Source organism: Varanus komodoensis, unplaced genomic scaffold, assembly GCF_004798865.1.
Source record: "Varanus komodoensis strain SLA01 unplaced genomic scaffold, ASM479886v1 scaffold8, whole genome shotgun sequence".
Lineage (NCBI taxonomy): Eukaryota > Metazoa > Chordata > Lepidosauria > Squamata > Varanidae > Varanus > Varanus komodoensis.
Genome location: NW_025336481.1, coordinates 20,231,407 through 20,253,906, shown reverse-complemented (window position 1 = coordinate 20,253,906; position 22,500 = coordinate 20,231,407). Strand labels below are relative to the sequence as shown.

At 41.2% G+C, this 22,500-nt stretch overlaps 1 protein-coding gene across 1 annotated transcript in view; it reads right to left on the bottom strand.

Moving 5' to 3' along the window:
• GRIN2B (glutamate ionotropic receptor NMDA type subunit 2B) overlaps nucleotides 1-22,500 on the bottom strand; it is a 263,568-nt gene that overhangs the window by 45,587 nt on the left and 195,481 nt on the right. The gene's annotated exons all lie outside the window — the stretch shown is intronic.

Here is a 22,500-nt window from a genome sequence, read left to right as displayed (position 1 = left end):
CCTAGAGCACAATCACAAAAGCTGACTATATGGGGTAACACCTTTCCTTTAGTATAAATTTAGGAGCTGGACTGGAACAGGTTGCAGTCTTGCGTGTGGCTCAAAATAAAAATCAAGATCTGACAGGGTCAGAGAAATAAAAAAAAAAAGCACGTGGCAAAAGGAGAGGTACAGAGGTGAGGACTCCGACTACAGACACATGCATCAATGCAGCTGTCAGTTTGATGTCAGATACTGACCCCCAGCTCTTAAGAGGGGCTGATTTTAGTTGGGTCGGGTTAGAATTGGGAAAGAGACCTCTTTTTCAACACCTCTACAGTACCCAGACCAGAACAGGAGCAGTTCCATCGACTGGAGACTAGCTGTTGATTTGTCTCAGACAGACTGACTTTGATAAGGAAAGATGAACGACATGGGAAAGAAAGGGTGGAGATGACAGAAGGGAAAAGAGTGCTAGCAGGAACCATGTTTTATATTCTGTATAAAAAGGAAACTGTGCAAAAAGCAACATGGAAATAGGCTGCCAGATGTTTGTCCTACTCCCTCCTGTTAGCACTTATCACCCTGTTAACTACTGCAGTAATATTTTTCCATGCCAAATTTCAGAGCAAGTATTTATGAGGTACATGAATAGAAAAAAGCATTGGCTTCATCTAACCCAGACATCTACTGAGCTGTGTTCACTACCAGTAGAAAAGAATGAACAATGAAATAATACCTTCTGTATTAGCTTAGCATGTCCTTGTCCATCAGAGGATTCCAAGGAGCTCAAGACTCAGCTACAATTTTGGGGCAACTTAGATGTTCTTTTTTCATGGAATTGGCAACCAGCAAGGGGGGAAGGCAGATTCAGCAGAAAGGGATGACATAATTACCCTAGTCATGTGATTAGATTATTGAGATGTCTTTTTAACCACATGGGATCCACTCAAGGAAAATCAGGCCTGTATGGCTAAGTGAACATTTAAAAAGAATGAAATAAGTTTCAAAGTACAAAACTATCAATTATTTCAGGCAAAAACCAGTCACTTAGAAAGCTACCATCAATAGAAGAAATCCTTAAAACTACATTCTGACAAACACTTCTCAGAAGTAAGTTTTATTGGACAAAGCAGCACTTCTACTAAACATGCACAGGTTCTGGTCACAGGGCAACTATCTTATACACACTTACAAGGCTTCCTACAGAATAAACAAGCTCAAGATCTTGGTGAAAAGGATACAATATCAGACCAGATCAGAAACCAGATGTCCTGTCATGTTTCATGGGGAAAGCACAGCAGGGGCTCAGTAGCACCTGAAGTGCAAACACAGAATTATATAATCTGTTCACCTGTCCATGACAGAAGTTATAAAATATAAAGAAGCATTCCATTCCAATAAACAGAACATAAACTGCCCAAAGAATAGAAAAGCAGGTAATTTTTTGATGGCGTTAGATTCAATAAATGTCATAGAAACTGTAAAGAAATCCATTTGTGCATGTGCTAATTGTATATCTAGCTCCAATTGGTGAGGCCAAAGTTGTTTATAGTGCTAAAACCATCTGTGTGCCTGTTATCTTGAGATGTCTCTTGTCTTTAAAGCCAAAGTAGGATTCAGTTAACTGAATTATCTCAGCTGTGCTCCTGTGGGAAATCCTGCCCCTTACTTACAGGAATTGTTGTAAGCTGTCCAGAGACACAAGTAATTGGATGGCATACACATTTTATAAATAAATAAATAAAACTTGGGAGTGTTGCTGAAGTTGGTCTATGATTGGCTAAGATCTTCCTTGCATTGCCAGGGTTTGAGCATAAAAGAAAGGGGCTTAAAACTGCCTATTTGTCTTTCTGTTACCACTTGCCCTTGTGAGTTTTTGGATCCCAGATGTGCTCAATCCTACTGGAAAACCCATACTTTGGTAACATATGGAGCAGAAATAGATACTTCTTTATTGATTTTGCCTGATTCCTGTATGTATTTTATCACATTTGTCCACATTTAACACATTTGTTAAAGTGTTTAATCTCTACTTCAATAGTTGTGTACATTGCCTTCTGAGTAAGCCTTACTACCGTATTTTTCGCTCTATAAGACGCACCTGACCATAAGATGCACCTAGTTTTTAGTGGAGGAAAACAAGAAAAAAAAATTCTGAATCAAATGGGCACATACTCACAGGCACATTCCCCATCACTTCCCCATGGGCTGCACTTCTGACAGACTTACTGCACACACATATTCGCTCTATAAGACACACAGACATTTCCCCTTACTTTTGAGGGGGAAAAAAGTGCATCTTATAGAGCAAAAAATACGGTAACTAAATTGGGAAACTTCTGCTTGGGTCCTTACTACTGTTTAATGTTTTAGGCTGGAGGCTTGAGAACAGAATTCCTGTTCTCTAAGCCTTGAGAGTGACCTGCATAATGTGAAATTCCAATGGCTGTAAGAGGTGGTGGCAGCCTTCTTTAGCAACTGTTTTGCTCTTCTCTGTACTGCAGAATGACCTGTTCTTCCATTCATAGAAACCTGTAAAAAATTGTATTTTAATGTTCAAATGAACAGCTTTAGTGCTGTGTCTAATAGGCAAAGAAGTAGCATTCCTTTGAATTCATAAATGTGAACTATGAGCATCCTGTTAAAAACACTAACTTCAAAAAAAAAAAAAAAAACCTGCCTCAAAAGATGGGACTTTTTGCATTTGAGACAATGCATTTGCATGGCTGTGAATGTACATGAGTGATTCTTTTTGTTCTCTGTGTTCCTGAATGACAGCAAGCTGAATCTGACATAGAGGAAAGATCTAACATCTGGGAGGGGAATGTGAAAAAGGAAAGATTTGAGTAATATTGAGTAGGATATGTACCTAAGAGGTACAAAACAATGCATTTTAAAGATGGTGCTACTACTACCAGAACTAAAGGTCAAATTTCTATTGACAAACCATTAAAAGATAAAGCTTCTGATTTACCAAAAAAAAGTCCTGAGTTCCTGGGAGAAAAAGGAAAGCAACGAGTTCCAGAATTCTCTATGGATTTGGAGCTGCTACAAAATCATTGCAATCATTTCTTTCATGCTGTACTAACCTACCTCCCAAGTGGTAAATCTCAACAGTTCTAAGAAGTTTCCCACTGTTTCCCCCCACCTCCGTTTCTTGTTCAGTGCAGAGCTGACCAAATAACCCTACACAGAAATATTACTAATTCCCCCACTTTTCCTCCTGCCTTCCCTACAATGGAATCCCATGTAGACTATTTTTACCATTTCATATAAAGTCTAAAAACAGATTTATTTATTTATTAAAACATTTTTATGCCGCCCCATTCGCCGAAGCCTCGGGGCGGCTTACAACAATAAAAACAGATGAATGGTACAAAGCATTTGTGCATCCTTACGAGTTCAGTCAGGGCTTTTTTTGTCATGGAATGCACCAGAACAGTGTTCTGGCACCGTTTTTTGACAGATTTTTGCAAGTGATTGTGAATCGCCCTGTTGGGCGTAGCAGGTCTGTGGCAAAAATCATTAACATAGTGCCTGCGGGCTGCTTGTGTGTCGGCACTGATTGTGGGATGCTGCTCGGCTTGGGATTGGTCATGTGGTCACGTGCTGAGTGCTTACTGCCAGCGGCAACCATTATGTTTATGTGTGTGTAGAGTGACTGGCTAAGTGCAAAAGGTAAATAAGTTCTGTATTTCAAAAAAAGTTGGTGAATTGAAAATCCTTTTTAGTGTAAAAGTGTGACCCCAAGACTTGAGTTCCGGCACCTTTTTTTTTTTTTTTTACAAAAAAAGCACTGAGTTCAATCATGTCATGTTAACAGTTGCCAGCAGTTCATGATATAGAATCTGCATGGCATGAGTGCTCATCTGAAGACTGTGCCTCTGCATCGCCTAATATTGTTCAACTAGCAGCCATTGCTGCAGGCATTCTGTACATAAACACTCATGCACCAACCCTGTTGGGGCAAGCCAAAAGCATCACTGTGAAAGCCACCAGGCCTCTTTTATAGTGGATTTATCACAAGCCTTCACCATCCTACACTTACACTTCAGCTCCCATCATTCCCGGACATTGGCTGTGCTAGGGCTGATGGGAGTTACAGTCCAAAGCATTTCAAGGATATCAGGCTGGAAAAGGCTGGTCTGCAAAACAAAATAGAGCATTAACTTTTGTGCTAGAGCCTGTCATCTGCTTTGCCACTTCCACTGCCTGTGGGAGGCCACATTAGACAACAATGCCATGAGAGAAAGGCAGTAGAATGGCCTCCTGCATGGACCTAGAATTCTGAGCAAAGAATTCAAAGAAAATAAGTATCTTAGGGGCAGATACTCACAACTGATTCTATGTTTTGAAACTGAAAAAAAGTTCAGTTATTTTTTCAGATGGTCTTTTAATTGCTCAGCATGTCCACATCACAGTTCAGAACATTGTTGGAATAGAGAAGAATGAAGGCATCCAGACATCTGTTGAATCATTCACCAAATTCATTCTATTTTTAGCACCAATCCACTAAATCTAGTTCTTTGCACGAATCAACATATGTCTAGAAGTCTTTATTCATCCCAGTTCAGGCTACATTCTGAAAATTTTCAGGAGGTGCTGACACAACTTAAAAAAAAATAATTTTTTAAAAAATTTATGAGAAAGCAACTTGAGTTGACTCAGACTGGCACCCTGTTCAGTCACTCATGTCATGTTTCATGATCCCTAACGGAGACTCTGCTTCTAGGCAGATGCTTCTGTTGGCATCATCTCTGCTATTTTTATTGTCTTTCTCTACTACAGAAGGAGTACATCATCTGAGAGGTCAGCATGCAACAGGTGGAGAAGGAGTATGTAGGAAATCTGTTTACAAACACTTAAGATAATTAATTAAGCATGTTGGTCAAAGGAGATTAATATTGGTAGATGCATCACATGCAGAATTAATTAACATGAAATGTGTTCTTGCAGAAGCTTCAAGTTCACCTTTCAACAGCACCTGGCAAAGTCTTCCCTGCAGAACAGGTGATGTGTATTAATGGGCTTTAAATCTGGCAAAAACAGGGCAGTCACAGAGCTAAAGAGAAAAGCTGCTGCATTTTGTTTGCATAGCACCCACCAACAGAGTGTATGTGCAGGAATTAAATGTCCCAAAGAAAAGAAAAATGTTATTTATCCCTCAGTTTCTTAAATAAAAGAATCACTTCCCAGCAATGCATTCTTCATATCACCCCCAGATTGGCATTTACACAACTCTTGCCATTTTGTTAAGTTGTCATTAATTATGGGTTTCCTTTTGCAATTTGCAATGCTTTCTGCAGCTGCTTAAAATCCTGCCCTCTGACCTAATTAGCCTGGAGGGGTTAAGAAGGTAAACTTTAAAAGCTTCTACATTAGGCACAATGGGCCAAATATAGCAGCACAGAAGGAAAGGGGCTACAGGAGTAAAAAAAAAGTACAAAAAATGCCCTTACATTATTCTTGATGTCTTTGGATATTTTTTTGGCTAGCAAGCTCATCAATATTACTTAATGAAGGCAGATCATGTGCTTTTCTGAGCAGGATAGTTGAGGTCTTATATGTATAGTGCAAACAAGAAGGTTGATGGTGTTTTTACTATAATTTTTCTTCTATCTTACTGACTGCTGTACATTGTCCAGAGAGCTTCAGCTATTGGGTTGTACAGAAATTATGAGAGAATGCAGGCTTGTTGATTGTCTATACTTCATTATACTACGTTTATGTTAATTTCATTAGTATATTTATATCCTGTCTTTTTGTTACTTTTGCAGGGAACACAGTGTGGCTCATATGGTTGTCCTCCCTATTCTATCCTCACAACAACCTTTTGAGGTGGTTTAGGGTAAAATTCATTAACTAGCCCAAAGGCACCCAGTGAGGTTCATGGCCAAATGGGGATTAGAACTTGGATCACCTCAGCCCCGCTCCAGCACCTTAACAACCACACTGGCACTCTTTTGCCATGTATGATCACTATATTCACCAGCACATATTTTCACTAGCTCTACTATTTAATCCTGCAAGTTTTCCAAAGAAGACAATAATGCTAGGGAAAGTCAAAGATGATGAAGAAAAGGAAGACCAAATATGAAATGGATTAACTCTATACAGGGAGACACAGCCTTGGAATTACAAAAACTGAGCAGGGTTATCAAGGACAGGGCATTCTAGAAGGCATTCATTCATGGGTTTGCCCTAAATCAGAAACAAATTGACGGCCTGTAACTACAACAACATAAATCTTCCATTGGCAAATTCAGATGTACCACTGGGCTGTACTGCCTTCAGATATCTATGTGGTAAAAATATAAAATAGAAGGCATAGCTTTCATATTGCATGCACAGAATTAATTTACTGCCACAAGATGTGGTCTCTGTCCCTGATGCCCTGAAAGAGGATTTGACAACTCTATAGCAGATGACTCTATCAATGACTTATTCATATGACTACCTATGGTGCCTCTTTGGTGGGTTTCTCCTGAACACTGGAGGAGATGGTCCTTCAAGATGCCTCTTAAATTTTTACTGCAGTTAACTATGTAGTGTAATGTATCTGAATGAATTTATTGTGGCTCTTTCCTTGTAAAGGGTGTTCACTGCTTTTGAACTCCTGGATGTCTTTCTGTTAAAATATAACATTCAGTGCAAAGATACAAAGTTATTGAAACTGTTAGTAAGAACTATTTTTCAATATCTGCTACTACTGATGCCTTTTACAGGCTCACTGGAACCTTGAATCGCTTCTGAGCATTGCAGAAATTGGTGAATTTTGGTTTGGCTGACAAGGCAAATACCAGATGTCAGCTCCTGGTGCAGCTGGACTGGTTTTATTTTAAGTACATGGTCTTTAAGGCCTTGAGTGTGCTTTATTAATATTGTGAGCTGCTTTGGTGATTTCAATGATTCATCAAACAAACAGTTCCTTACTATGAATGCACATAACGAAGCAATCTGATCATTTGCCTCCAAGTGACTATAGCCTTATCAAACACATTCAGGATCATCACAAGCCCTCTGAAAACTGCCTCTCTAAAGTAGTTCAAGTAAGACACAGCAGGAAGTTAAGTGGCTGGGGAGCAATCAATTATTAAGATGGGAACTACAAGAAGTAGTACTAAAATAGTGGAGGGTGAGATGGAAAAAAACAGAGGGGGCAGGCAGCGAGGGCTTCCTGTTTAGACTACAACCTGCTTGGAGGTCAGTACGCTCTGCTGCCCTAATGACATCTTCAGCACTTTGGGACTGTTCCATAATTAATATGGACTTAGCATTGGTACCTGAATTAATTACCAAGTGGAACCCAACACTAATTCAAGTAATGCATTTATTATGGAGCTGAACCCAACAGTCTTGTCCATTCCTATACATACCTCCCTTTACTTGTATACAAAACATGAATATTAAACATTTGGCCATGACTGAGTTCAGTACAGAAGTGGGTTATAAAATGTGGCTTCCATGCTAACTTCAAATGAAGGCATGGAGCCCCTCAGCCCCAGTCTCATGTATTGAGTAAAAAGGAAAACAGGCTCTCTGTACTTACAATTGGACACATAACTGGGGAAACTGAGACAATCAGCACTGCTGATCACAAGGTGAGCACCTATGTGTCATATTCTTTTAGGTCTTGTTTTCTTGTAAGCCATCTTTGACTACAGGGCAGTATAAAGGTGCTCTACTGACACTGTTCTCATGTTTAGCTTGATGCATGTAGGTCAAGATCAGCCCATGTGATCCATATTCATTAATACATGGAGACAGCTGAGATCAGGTGAGGATTCTATAACTGTTATGATGGAGGGTCATCAGTGCTCACTTCTTAATATCTCTGGATTTGGAGTCAGGCTTTTCAATATCTCTTAACTTCCTGACTCTGGTAGTGCAAGCTCAGGTACCTGATTAAGAAGAAAAATGGGTTAGCCAGATCTTTCCTAAACAAGGATGTTCAGCTCAGGGGCATTTTTATGATGGGCCAAAAGGAAATGAGCAATAAAGCCAGCAGCTTGAGGGTGGTAGTTCTGGAACTGCAGTTGTGAGAAACAGAGTCTGAGAAGGGATGGGTGTGAATTTCATTCGGTTCATTTTTGAATAAGAACAGGTTTCTTCATATATGGGAAGCAAACAATTTGAAATTTAAAAAATTAAAATGTGGAAGACAGCAAAACTGACAAACGTATCCATGCAAGCTGGGGGCTTTCAATGCATAGCTCTTCAGTCTGGATTTAAATCCCTGTGCATTGAGCCATGTGTGCATTGTTGAGTTTTCACTTCTTTTTTCTTACAGTCTCCTCATCTTTAAAGCTGCATGACAGGCAGGCACAACTTGGTCCTCTCCATGCAGTGAATAGCTATGCCTATGGAATTTGGCATTGTTGTATGTGTGAAAATTTCATTGACTCATTTTTTGAGGATTTATCAAAAAATGCAGCTTTCTTAAACAGGATGGGAAGAACTTCAGAAGGCATCTTCTTTTTTTAAACAATCTGGGAGAGAACATAGCTAACAAATGTATCCAACTCTAGGGCTGACATGTTGTCTCTAATAATCCAGTGTTATGGTACCTGGGTTCCTATAGAAATCTCATAGAAAAGAATATGTGCTGGTATTAATGCTATCAATTCCTGTCTTATGCTAGGCCTATATGTAGAAATGTACATTATATCACAAATACACCTTCTACGGAAACCAATTCAGGATGGAAATGCTTATACGCCAGCCACTTAGAAGTGGCTGAGAGATGGTGGGGTGGGGTGAGGAATCTTAAGACTGGCTTGGGCTGTAGAAGATAATGCAGAAACCCGAGTCAGAAGAAGTAAGGTCGTGCTTATAGTTGTGAATAAAAGAAGATAGTTTGTTCCTACTTAAAAAAAGTCAGTCTCCAGAAGCACCATAATCTGCATTATAGAGCTTTGTCTCTGCATACAATATGTGTTCATGCATGCAATTTCATGCCTAATGACTTTTTTCCTCCTCAGATTTAACTCTTGAGCTTTTTCTTCTCTCTCCCCTTCCCTCCCCCTCCTTTGGCTGAGTGCTCTCTCTCATTTTCAGCAGGAGAAAGTTTTGTCAATCCATATCATGGATTGAGAGACACTTTAATACTATTAGGGTGCAATTCTATGCATGTTTAGACTGAAAAACAGTCTACAATTTCCAGCATGCCACAACCAGCTTTACAGGCTGAGCCATGCTGGAAGTTGTAGGATATTGTTGTTGTTTTTTAACTAAACATGAATAGACTTGAGCCCTTAGCAACTAGAAGAGTAATTAATTTGGTCACTGTACTGGATAGGTGTTTTAAACCTGTGAATCAAAGGCTACACTGGTTATGAATAAAACAGGTAACAGTAAGGATTAATACAGCTTGGCTTTTTATTGTTTTTCTGAAGTAAGCAAGACTGGATGATGACCCACTCTGAACTGCTTCTGCAGTGGATAAGGAAAGGCAGAAATATCAAGAAAGTCTGCTTTATTTATCTTAAGTTCTACTTCAGAAAAAGCTATTTCTCCTTCCCTGAGAATGGAACCCAACAAATCTGTCACCTCCACTGCTATAAAATATTATCTGGAACTGCTGGAGGGCCAGATCACCTGAGTTACATCTAATATAATTGCCAGACTTTTGATTCCCCCTGCCTCAGAACTTCATCAGAGTAATGGTGCTGGGAGAGAAGTTTTAACCCTTTCTGCACACTATTTTTCTTATTTAGGTCATCCTGCATGTAGTTAGGCCATAAAATACCCTGACGTGCCTTTTCATCCAACACCTGCATACCAAGCAAGACATGTTGACATAGGAACTCATATATACATCTCCAGTGCAGGACACAAAGGTTCATTTCACATAAAAAATAAGCATAAAACCCCAAGAACAGCATTTACATCAATAGCAAAAACCATGGCTACACAATCTCAATTTTAGAGCTTATTTGCAGCCCTCACTGACAAAATCAATAGGTGAAGACTGCGAGTTCCAAGCACCTCACCATTGCAGTGTGAGTGCAGTGTTTAGGAATGGACACCCAAGCGAAAAGAATATGATGTGGGCCCCTCATGAGAAATTACCACTCTTGCCTGCACATAGATATTCTCCTCTGTAGAGGCCCTGATGCAGACTTTACTAGCTTTGGCTGCTAACCAGCTATCTTAACTTTGGTCTGAAGCTGTTTAACAACCCCTGTTAAGCAGGAGCTGGGACAAACAAAATTGTGGTTAGTGTCAGTGCTAAAAATGATGAATTATTAAGGCAGATGGAGGACTTGGTGCTGACATGGTGAGAGAATACACAATTCCTCATTGCATTCCCTATTTCTTGAAGATATCAACCTGACTATGAGTGCACCAACCACTACACCTAAATGGGTCCAAAGTTTCACCTTCTCTCAGTGGGCTGTTCGTTAACAATGATGTTTTACTGAAATTTTATGAACATATTTTCATGGGCAGAAATGTACATATATGCCTCTCCACTACTTTCAGTAAAACTTCATAAATGAGAAAAAAATAAGTAGGAAACAATTAAGTAGGTTGAGAAGTCATCAAAGTGATATTTAAAAGGGTATCAACAAGGTAGAAGGAGAAACAGGATGGCAGAAGGCCCTTGGAGGAGAATGAGCAATTAATAATCAAAAGCAGCAAAGCAGCCAGGTAGGATAAAGAAGAGAAAAATGCTTGAAGCATTGAGGGGAGAGAGAGAGTAAAGGGAGAAAATGGAAGTGATTTCAGGCAGAATCTAACAACAAAAGTAGTAGAGAAAGGAAAATAGGGGAAGCAGCCATTAGTGCTTAGTACAGCCTTCCTTTGGAGTACAATTTCTAGCATTCCTAACTATTGGTAGGAGTTGAAGACCATGGAGTCAGCCAGGTTAGGGAAGGCTGTACTGGGACAGAGAGGAATGAGAATGTATGAGATTGTCCACAGATGAAAAAATGCATACATTTTGTTTTCAGAAGTGTGTATTAGAGTTCTGGTGACTTTTTAGGAGAAAGGAGCACTTAAAAAGCACTTCATTAAAAGTCTGGGCACCTGACCATTTTCTTTCTTCTCCTGCAACAGACTGCATATAATCTAGCCAAAAAACAAGCACTTTTAAGGCTCACTGATTTCAATCAGAGTGAAACACGCAGCTGGATTGCACTGACTATTTATGTGACCTTGAATAAGCCATTTAACCTCTCTGCCATTCATTTTCCTCATCTGTAAATTGGGAATAGTAATTCTCAGTGCATGGAGGCTAATCTAATCAATGTTAATGCTTCAAAATAGGTGCCTCGGATGACAATATCCTAATTAACAGCTTCTTCATTTGAGATGATAGTGCTGTGCATTTAAAGCATGGGTCCTCAAACTAAGGCCTGCAGGCCGGATCTGGCCCACCATGCCCTCTTAACCAGACCACCCCACAGGTTTTGCACTTGCTGGGCGCACGTGTGGCTTGTTCATGAGGAGGTCGTTTTGGAAACGCGTGGAGAAAACAATCTCCTTGGGAGCAAGTCGGCGTCTTGCCCAGTGGCAGCTTGCTCTGGGGGAGATTGTTTTGGACTCACTCAGAGAAAATGATCTCCTCACAAGCAAGCCACTGCCTAGCCCTGCCCCCACACTGGCCCACGCCTTTCCACCAGCACTGCCTTGGTGGCCTGCAGCCACCACTGGCACCTGTCAACTGGCCCCCTGTTCAAAAAGTTTGAGGACCCCTGATTTAAAGCAAAAAACCCAAGCCCCACACATACATACCTTCCCCAAGTAACTTTGTGGCAAACTGCAGACTCATATTAGTAGCAAGAGGTTCACAACATTAATTTTTAAAAAAACATCTCTAGCATCTTTTTGTGCAGAGTATATCTTGAAGTAGTGATGACAGTGTGTCTTAATAGATCAGAATCAAGAAGGCAACTAGCACGTATTTAAAGTATATTTTCTTTGATTTCAAATGTCACATTATCTAAGCCCATTTCATGGTTTTGAGAGACTTAGCACATGCTTTAAACATTCAATTTCTGCCCAACAGTGCCAGGACTTATAGTCACCCAAGGGAACAGGAAAATTCAGGAAACTTTTTATAAAGTGAGTGTATTTCTTTGGCACTCTATGTTTTAGAAAGCAAGCATTTTTATAGATTTAAGTGCATACCTGTGTCGCAAAACCATTCCCTCTCTCTGTTCTCTGTTTTTGATTTAAATCAAGCCTTTAGACCAGTGGTGGCAAACCTATGGCACGTGTGCCACAGAGGGCGTGCAGAGCCCTCTGTCAGCACGCAAGCCAAGTTGTCCCAGCATCACCCCAGCAGACGAGCACTGGATAACAGCACACATAGGGGCCATGCACATGTTCAGAAAGTAGTAGTGGTGCCAGGCGATGGTGTCACAAACTGCGACACTATAGCCACGACTCGTCCAAGCGTTTTCATGGCCAGTCAGTGTGCTGCCAAGGATATATATATATATTTGCTTGAACTGGCTGTTCTCAGGTTGTATTGAAGTGTTGGCACTTTGCGATAAATAAGTGGATTTTGGGTTGCAGCTTCAGCACTCGGACTCTAAAGGGTTCACCATCACTTAGGGTTAGGGTTAGAAAAACAAGGCATCCTGGCATGATTTTGATGGTTGGAATGTGTTTAGAATGGACAGAAATGATGAGCTGTGCAGAAAAAGCTACTCAAGAAAGGCTTTTTCAAAATGGCCCTCTTTTCAAAGGCATTTTACCCCTAATTTAGGGTTATGGGTGTGCGCCAGGGCAGGGTTAGGGTTACAAAAATGAGGCATCCTGGCATGGTTTTGATGGCTGGAATGTGTTTAGAATGGGCAGAAATGATGAGCCATGCAGGAAAAGCTACTCAAGGAAAGCTTTTTCAAAGTTGCCCTCTTTTCAATGGTATTTTACCCTTAGCTTAGGGTTAGGGGTTGCACCAGGGTAGGGTTAGGCCAATGGTGGAGAACCAATGGCACACATGCCACAGTGGGCACACAGAGCCCTCTCTGTTGGCATGCGAGCCGCATCGCCCCAGCAGTTGAGCATCAGATAACAGTGCACATAGGGGTCATGTGCATGGTCGGAAAGGAGTAGCAATGCCAGGCAATGACATCATGTGCCATGACTGATTAGTCATGACTCTTCCGAGCTTTCGCATGGCCAGTCAGTGCATTGCCAAGGAGATATATATATAGCTTGGACTGGCTGTGAGTTGTTTTTTCTAAAGCCAAGCCTCAGTTTTCTGGTTTTATTGTAATGTTGTACTTTGCGATAAATAAGTGGGTTTTGGGTTGCATTTTGGGCACTTGATCTGTAAAAGGTTCCCATCGCTGCTTTAGACGGTGCCCTAGAAATAACTAGCTGCCATTTCCATTCCCTTTGGGCTATCCCACTCCTAGCAAGGTACTACTTAAGATGCTATGCTACCCAGTAGGCATGGGACCTCTAGTCTGGGCACTGGATCTTTCAATCTATCTGCAATGATACCTGCATTAATAGTGTATTCAGGCACAAGGCCAGAGCAGGAAATGAGCTACCAGTATCACCATGGCTTAAAGCACTTGCTTCCAAAACGTGTATGTGTTTCTAGCAGGAAGGGATATATCAGTCTACTTTTGGTCCAATCAATTTGTATGTTTCCCTTCAGACATCCTATCTATCCTATTTACACATTAATCTCTGAATCTGTTGTTTTTCTCTGCACAGAAACCCATGTCTAAATATGTAATTACACTGTACTTCTGAATGTATTTTCTCACAAAGTATACATTTCTAAACTTTTTTCCCTCAGGATTCACATTTCTAAACTTAATTAGTGTTATAAAATCCGAGAGATGGTTATGTTCCAATCTGCACATTGCTGTGCTAGTTGGGTCAGTTGACATTAGAATTCACAGAGGTCAAATTTCTCATGCATCCTAAGTGCTGGGGATAGCTTTCCCCATCCTGAGACCTTTCAGATGTGTTCAGCTTCAACTCTCATCATTCTGCATAGTCAAAGGAAGACCTACATCTCAAATGAGTTTGTTATGAAAACACAGTGTAATGAATGCATCAAGAATATCAGGAAAAAACATAAAATAATACATTCTGTAATTTGTGTTTGCACAGATTTTACTTGCAAGTGAGCCTTACCAAGTCTTACAGAGCTACAAAGCTTAAAAACAACAACAACAAGAAATATTCATATCACAACACTGTATTGATGCAGAGTTTTGCTCCAGATGGGATAGATCTGACATCAGGGAAAAGAAAACACCCCTTTTCAAAAGAGGCAAAGGAGGAGGTGTTTAGACTTGAACACTGGTCCAATTAGATTCAGAGGGCTGTACTCTATGTGTTGCTCTAATTTAGGATCATTTAACATTTACAAGATGCCTGTGCTTAGTAAAAATAATTTGCTCTGGCAGTAAGATGAATTTAGTACACTGACGACAGTAAAAAGGAGTCTCTCAACTAGGTTTCCTATTCCAGAGTAGAGCTGTACCCTGGCAGAGTTGGCTACCACTTCAAAGAAATTGTTCACCTCCCAGTATAAACAGAGGGCACATCTGATGATCTTCCATTGCATAACACATCACAAATCCTGCAAACAAGTGATATTCTAGGCAAAAGGAAGGTTAATAATTACATGAAATTCACATCTTCCAACACAGTCTACTGGGTTACAAAAAATTACTGGTGCTTATGTGATACTGCAGCCTTCCTGGATAGCAACTTCCAGCTCTTCAAAAAAAAACAAAAAAAAAAAACAGTTCTTCCGCAGGACAGTTTTACAACCCATACAAACAAAATCCAGTCAGTGAGAGAGATGAGCATTTTTTACTGAACAGAAGATAAAATCCTTACAGTGCTTTCATCAAGTATTAAGAATTATTTCATGGAGTAGGAGAATAAAAAAATGGAATTGCCTAATGTTGGAAAGGTAACAAATTAAGTGCCCGTGAACTTATCTGGGAAGACTGTTCTGCATTTTCAATGCTCCCTTTCTCATTGCCACATACCAGAAAGGAGCTGGGATCAAGGGCAGCTGTTTAAACACTGGTGACACATGATCCCAGTTCCCAGTCCCAATCAGCAGCCTGGAAGTTGCAGTTTTGACTAACTGCAGTTTCCAGACACTTGCAAAGGCAGTCCCACCTACAACACATTAGAGTGATCTAACACAGAGGTTATTGAGTAATTGCTGACTATGGAAATGTACCTGATTCACCAGCCTTAAGTAGTGGGATACCCAGTGCCATGATGGCCACTTGTACCTGCAGAGGCAGATCTAGATCACTGAGCAACAACATGCTGCAAAATGAATTCTTCAAGGGGAATGTGAGCCCATCTAGAATAGGTCATCCACATTCCCAGACAAACCACCCATCAACTAATGGCACTGTGATGATGCAATGGTGACTGAAAAGTAATGTTTCATATCAGCAGCAGTAACACAGAGCAAATTTAATAGTGGCAAATTTTGTTAATCTGCTCTGAAAATTTTTTAACACTTATATTTAAGCTGTGTCCCTACCTGTTCCATAAGCTACTTCCCAATAAATCAGTGAACTGATTAGGCTTTACCAAGAAAGAGAGAATGCTAAGAAGTCAGTATGTCAACTACCCACTCAATTTGTATTCCACAGAGTGATCAGAGCTTCAACAGAAGTGCCCAACAGAAAACTTCTCAAGGGCTCTCTCAGACAAGGCTTTGAGGTGAACCATCCTAATTAGTCCATCACTCCTGCAGAGTAAAGTTCCTATCAGTCTAAACCTCTATAGGGTGTGATCTGGATATTTCAACAAGGATGTCAATATAAAATCTTCCACAACTAGATCTTCATGTTCCTTCCTGGTCAAGAAAATCAAATCAACTGAGTGTCCTGCTACATGTGGTGGGCCAATGGCATGTTGAGATAACACCATCATTGTCATGGCAGTCATGAAGACCTGAGCTTGCCCTGACAAGGCAGCTTTGGCATGGATGCCGAGTTCCCAAAGAACCACTGTTGTGAGAGTCCTCAGCACCTGAGACCATCTCCCTGCTCTGGTGGTCAGCTGTGTTTTCAGTACTCCAACAGGATCCTCAACTTGTTCCTAATGTTCTGGTCAAGATTCTGGAGTAAAGGTAGGATCAGATAAACACTGCTGCAAAAATCAAACCCTCTCAGCTTGTCCACCCAGATCTCATTAATATTAAAGAGTTCTACCATCTCATCCATCATCAAGTTCATGGATGAAATATATTTAAATATGGACAGTATGGCATTTATAGCTGGCCTGTACATCAAAATATGTAAGATGCATTTTTCATCTGCATTCCGCACCTGCAAATATTTTAAAAACAACAGTGCAGTCAGTCCATCTTAAAGCCATGTCTGTTTCTTAAGGTTATTGTTTTGTTTTTTGTTTTTGTTACTAAAAGTACGTATCTTGTAAAATCAGTCATAACCACAATGTCTTTTTATATTATAACTGGGCAAATATTTTGCTATGTTCATTACTCAGGCCATTCTCTCCCCTCTTCTGCTCTACTGATAGCGGGAAGTTTCCCTCCTTTCAAGTTTTAAATTGCATCTGCAGATCCACCTGTTCACCATTCCACAATGGACACTTTTGTCACAATTGTTTTTACACAAAGATCTTGCCAAATACATTTCCCTGGAAAGACAAGGCAATTGCACAGAGAAATCACAGTGTTTCCTCCTTGTCACTGAAAACAGTATATAAAGTTGAGTAATACATAAATAATAGTGCTCTTCAACACACATACAGTACCATAAATAACTGGAACAGTACACTGACTTTGTAAGGCTACTCAGCTGTCTCTACGCACTTGCTGTTACTTGGAATAAAGACTTTCCAAACATTTTTCTTAATGCACAACTAAACAAACATGAGAGAAGAGAATGAGTAAGTTGGCCTGCAAAGTGCTGACTAAGCCAACAAGGGACACTAGTGCAATGAAATGCAACAGAGGCCTGCTGGTGCAGGCATATCTGCCTATGGTGTTCTTAGCGGATTGATCTTCTCTGAAATACTTTAGGAACTGCCATTTCCACACTGACATGAGAATTTTCATACATAGCATTATACAGAGGTGCAACATGTCCACTGGCAATGGCTTGTGATCTACAATGATCACATACTTTTTTAAGGAAATATGACTGTTGCTAGTTGTTGCCTCCAGAGAAAGATGTGCATTCCAGAGTTGAATTATATTTGCATTTATAGATAAGTCCTGAAGGTTCTTGGTCAATTTGGATTATGAAGTTATCTTTCAAGTATTCAATTTTCAACATGAGTATTTGCCATCTGATGGTATTTAAAGATAAAAACTAGAGACAGAAACTGAAAGACACGTATCTTATTTCAGAAACTTAGAGAAGCAAATGCACAGTCTTTGTGACATGAAAACGGAATGTGCCAACTGTGGAGAAATCTAAGAAAGTTACTCCTTAAAATGTCAAAGGCTACATACACTTTCCAATAAAGATTATCAAGAAGAATAAAGGAACTATATGGAATTCTGATTCCAGATCAAAATTAGCCATGTTAAAAAGATAAAGGTTCCTGCTCAGAGGCCTTATTATTTTTAAGACTATTATTATCTTATGAGAAACTAGTGCAGTGAAGGACCACTAGGATGGTGGCTGGTTTGCAGGGTAAGCCATATGAAGAGAGACTGAGGGAGCTGGGTCTTTTCAGCCTTGAGAGGAGAAGACACAGAGGGGGCCTGTTACAACATACAGGTACATGAGGGGGTGCCATGAAAATATGGGACACAACTTTTTTTCCTCTGCAATGCAGGGCAGAATGTGTTCCAATGGAGCAAACCTCAGGGAACCAAGATTTAGGGTGGATGCCAGGAAGTACTTCCTGATGGTTTGGACCCCTAGGGTATGAAATGGGCTTCCACAGGAGGTGGTTGAAGCCCCATCAGTGAGGGTGTTCAAGGATAGGCTGGACATGCACATGGTAGGCATGTCATGAGTGGAGCCAGCTGGAGCCGGGGGTCAGACTAGATGGTCCAGGAGACCCCTTCTGACTCATTCTGTTTCTATGTTTCTATGTCTGTCTCCACTCCCTTTTATCCTTGCAACCATGACCCTATGAGGTAAGTTATGCTGAGAGGGAGTGCCTGGCTCAAAGCCACCCAGTGAACTTCATGGCCAAGATCTCCTGGGTCCTCAGTCCAGCATGCTGAACACCATACCACCTTGGGCTTCATCCATCTATAATGCATTGTTATTAATGTTTACTCAGAAGTAAGTCCCACTGAAATCAGTGGGGCCCACTCCCAAGAAGATGTACATAGTATCGCAGTCTCAGATAAATGGTCAGAGGGGATTAAAAATATTGCCTTAAGTGCTTTCCAAAAGAAACTGCCCCTCCACCCAAGCAGCACTTTGAAGTGAACATCACTGGTTTACCAACCTGTCTAAAAAAAGGAATAAAATCTCTCCCGTGCCCGCCACTGCAAACACACACACACTGCCTCAAATTTGTTTGTGAATTCTTTTCAGTCTTTCACAAGTGTGCACACATGTAGTTATGGCTTATGGATATATGTAGTCTTGCCTGGTCGATTTCCTTAAGACAGAGCTCAGTTGCAGAGTGGTCAGCTGAAAAGCATCAGAGGGGAAGGGGGAAGCAGCGAAAGAAGGTGAACAGAAAGGGAAGAACAATCTCTCTCCTCCCTTGGCAATGTGACCCTGTTGCTTTTAAGTGTTGAAATGACACTTTTCAGTGCTCTCTTCCTTTACAACATTTCCTTGAATTTCTAGAAAGAGGACATATTAACTTCCCTCCTCTTTTTGCAGCTAGCTTTAGGAGCACTTACCGTTGCAAAGCACTTACTTACTTACTGCAAATTCCTGACAAAAACTAAACTGATATTTAATTGCTGGAAAATAAATGGAAGGAAATAAATTTAAGGGAGAGGATGTGAATGAAGGGGAAATATACACATCTGCAGTAACAGAACACTTAATGTTGGTGTACAAATTTCCCCTTAATTTATTTTCCTGCCCTTAAATGTATGCAGAATTCCCCTGCATGTACTTCCCAGCCATCAAATTTGCATATATTTCCTGTGAGGTTTTTTATAACTGCATTGCTTATTTGCAGGGTGACTTAACAAGTTGTGTGAACCCATCCATTCCACAGAGATAGAATAAGGGAAACCAGAGTCTACATGTGAGGTCTAATTTATAATCTCAGGTAAAGAGGAAGCTATCAAAGGAGGTGAGTTGATGCTACAAACACAGACTGTAAAGCACTAGGTATTTGAAAGAATTGCCTATTGAATAATTTGAGAAAGTAAAAACTAAGATGTTGTTCTGTGAACATCAACTTCCTCTAGGAAAATCATTGTGCTGAACACTGAAGAGATCTCTTGCCTCTTTCAAATTTCCCACTCATGTTCTTCTCTGGGTGGAGGAACACGAGTCTATGGTGCTGACTGTCTCAGCAGAATGTCCTCCTATAGTTAATGCATATTTACCCAGGACCTTTTCTGGGTAGTACAGAAAGCAAAAAGAGGTCACAGATCTCTTTCCAAGGCATACAGATAGGGGGTGGCAAGGTTTCAGTGCAGTTGCTTACGATGGAGAAAGCAAGACATAACATGCTTTCTTTTTAAGAGGAAAATGTCAAGATACAAACAGTCCTTCCAAAATTATGCATGTATGCAAACATCCTAAAAAAAGAATCTATTAACTGGAAACACAAGGAGTAAGAGATTTGCAACAGTCAAAACCTTTGAAGGTCACTCTTGTTCAAACATTGATTCCATGTTCTTTCAACTCTTCATCAGTAGTACTTTTCAGCCCTACAAGCCAAATAATTGTGTAGAATGAATATGTAAAATGTACAGTCTGGATATTTTAAAGCTATGAGCATAACTGAGCATAATTTTCCCCCAGGCTATGAGGAACCATGTGCTTCTGGGAAGATAAGTTCCCCGAGGTTTGCATTAAGACTCAGATATGATATATGACCAAAGTGTTAATAACCTGCTTGCAGGTAATGGAGGAGAATGTTCTGCCTGTCCTTCCTCAAGTTTTCTAAAATGTTACTAATATGCAAGGGAAAACCAAGTAGTGGAACCAATTAATTGCTGAAATGTAACTACTTCTTCCTGCTGGGAGTTCTTTGCTTGAGAGTAAAAGATTTGGGGCATTATCCAGACAAAGCAAAGGATGTTTAAGCCTCGTTCAGTAGGAGAGTTGAGCAAGAGCACCTGATCAATCCAGGGACAGTCTCTCTCTCCTACAATCCAGAACTGGAACCTACTGCCTCTCCATAAGCCTTTACCAATGTCTGATTGGTAAAGGCTCATACCTTAAACACAGTGCCTCATATCTTAAACATAATGCACTTTATCTTTAAGGCCTTGCTGCCTCTTACTGTTCCTTTTTAAAATTGTTGTATTTTAGCAGATGCACATCAGAAGTGTACTTGTATAATGAACTGGTTAGGAGAAATGTGTACAATATTGCCATTGTGCATCATTGTTGAAGATTGCAGAATGGAACAAGCATAGGACCATAAACTTTGCTCTGAAAATCAGTGGAGAAACCCATGGAGAAACCCACCAGTGTTATTTCTTTTTGTTTCTATGCATACCTCAAAAGGCTTACATCATATGGAAGATACTGCTTAAGACACTAGCCACTTTCTTTATGCATTTGACAGTCTCTGATAATAACCTTGCAAGGCACAGCCAAATTCAGAGAAGTACAGGGTGTTCTTATATTGCCTCCCAAAAATAACTCCTTGCCAATAAAAGTCAATCAATTCAGGTTCTGCCAAATAACCCTTGCAGCGTCCCCACATCAGATAACTGCTGACTATGTTGGTTCATGCTACTTAAGGGCTACATGGCACCCAAAACAGATGGCGGCTGCAAAAGTGGGCAAACCTAGCTGAAAGTACTGGTGATTTGCAGCAGTAAAAAAGCAGACTTTCATGTGGTGTACTCCTTCCAATTGTTATACATTTTGTCGGAGATGAGTTGACACAGCGAACAGTGAGTGCTGCTGTTGTCTATGGGAAAGGCCAGAAAACTGTTGGGGGTTTAGCTACCCATGACCAGCTAGAACAAGAACAAAATATGAAGACTGATTTTACACAATCATTTCAGCCCAATGAACTTGCAGAAGAATGAGAAACCCCTCAGACAGCATAAGGACAAGGAGGTCTCTTTGCCGTTGATGAGAAAAGGAGCTGGAGGTATTTGGTCAGTGGCCCCAAAATGTCAAGGCCATAGGAGAATTGAATTTCACATACTAATTTAAACAAGCCAAGCCAAGCCAAGCCACATGTAAGCTGAAGATCTCTACCTTGATTGTTTGACCCCAAAATAAGCATCTAATTCTGACGAAACTATAGTGATCTTTTAAGGCACAATTGCATTGGGTTTACTCTCTCCATTGTTTGTTTTGTGCCAGCCATCCATGCTTGTTCTATCTGAGCATGAGGATCTATTGAGTGTCTTTATAAGCAGTGGTAATCTGCACAGCAAGAGAGGTATTTACTGACAAAGGGTCATCCATCAAAATTTGACTAGTACACAATGGTGTATAAAAGTACAAAATACTGTATTTTTCCCTCTATAAGACGCACTTTTCCCCCCTCAAAAGTAAGGGGAAATGTCTGTGCGTCTTATAGAGTGAATGTGTGTGTGCCCCACGCCCAGGGTGCTGCCGGCCACCTGTACCACATGGCACCACCTGGCCAGCACGTGCTCTGTGTGCCCTGCTCCACCCCCCCCCCGGCATAGGTGAGAGCTGTGCCACTCAGGGGGAGGCGTGCGGAGGAGGAGGAGCTGCGGGCTTTAACCTGCCGGCCGCACGGAGAGACGGACTGCTCACCCCCACCGCCCGGGAAGACCTGCTGCTGCCGCCACCACCGCACCACCCGGAAGACCATTGCAGGCACGCTGCCGGCCGCCTGCACCACATGACACCACCTGGCCGGCATGCGCTCGGCGCGCCCTGCTCTGCCCCGCCCCCTCCGGCACAGGTGAGAGCTGTGCTGCTCAGGGGGAGAGGTGCGGAGGAGCAGCAGCCGCAGGCTTTAACCCGCCGGCCACACGGAGAGCACGGAGAGACGGACTGCTCACCCCCACCGCCCGGGAAGACCTGCCGCTGCCGCCACGCCACCCGGAAGACCACCACCGGCACGCTGCCGGCCCCACGTGGCACCACCTGACCGGCACGCACTCGGCGTGCCCTGCTCCACCCCCCTCCTCCGGCGCAGGTGAGAGCTGTTAATCACAGGTTGATGTGTGTTTTCAAATGGCAACCCGCCTTTTAATGAAGCCCATGGGGAAGTGATGAGGAATGTGCTTGTAATTATCAGGAAGCTTTCCATGGATCAGTTATCTGTTAGTTGATCAGACACATTTTTTTTAGGATCAGTGGATATTTGAACAGCATTACCTTCATGTATGAAGTTTATTCTTCAAAGGCTACTTAGTCCGCTGTGTGTTTGATTTACCGTACAATATCTCATTTTTTGTCAGAAGTTTTTTTCTGTTATTTACTAGTAGGG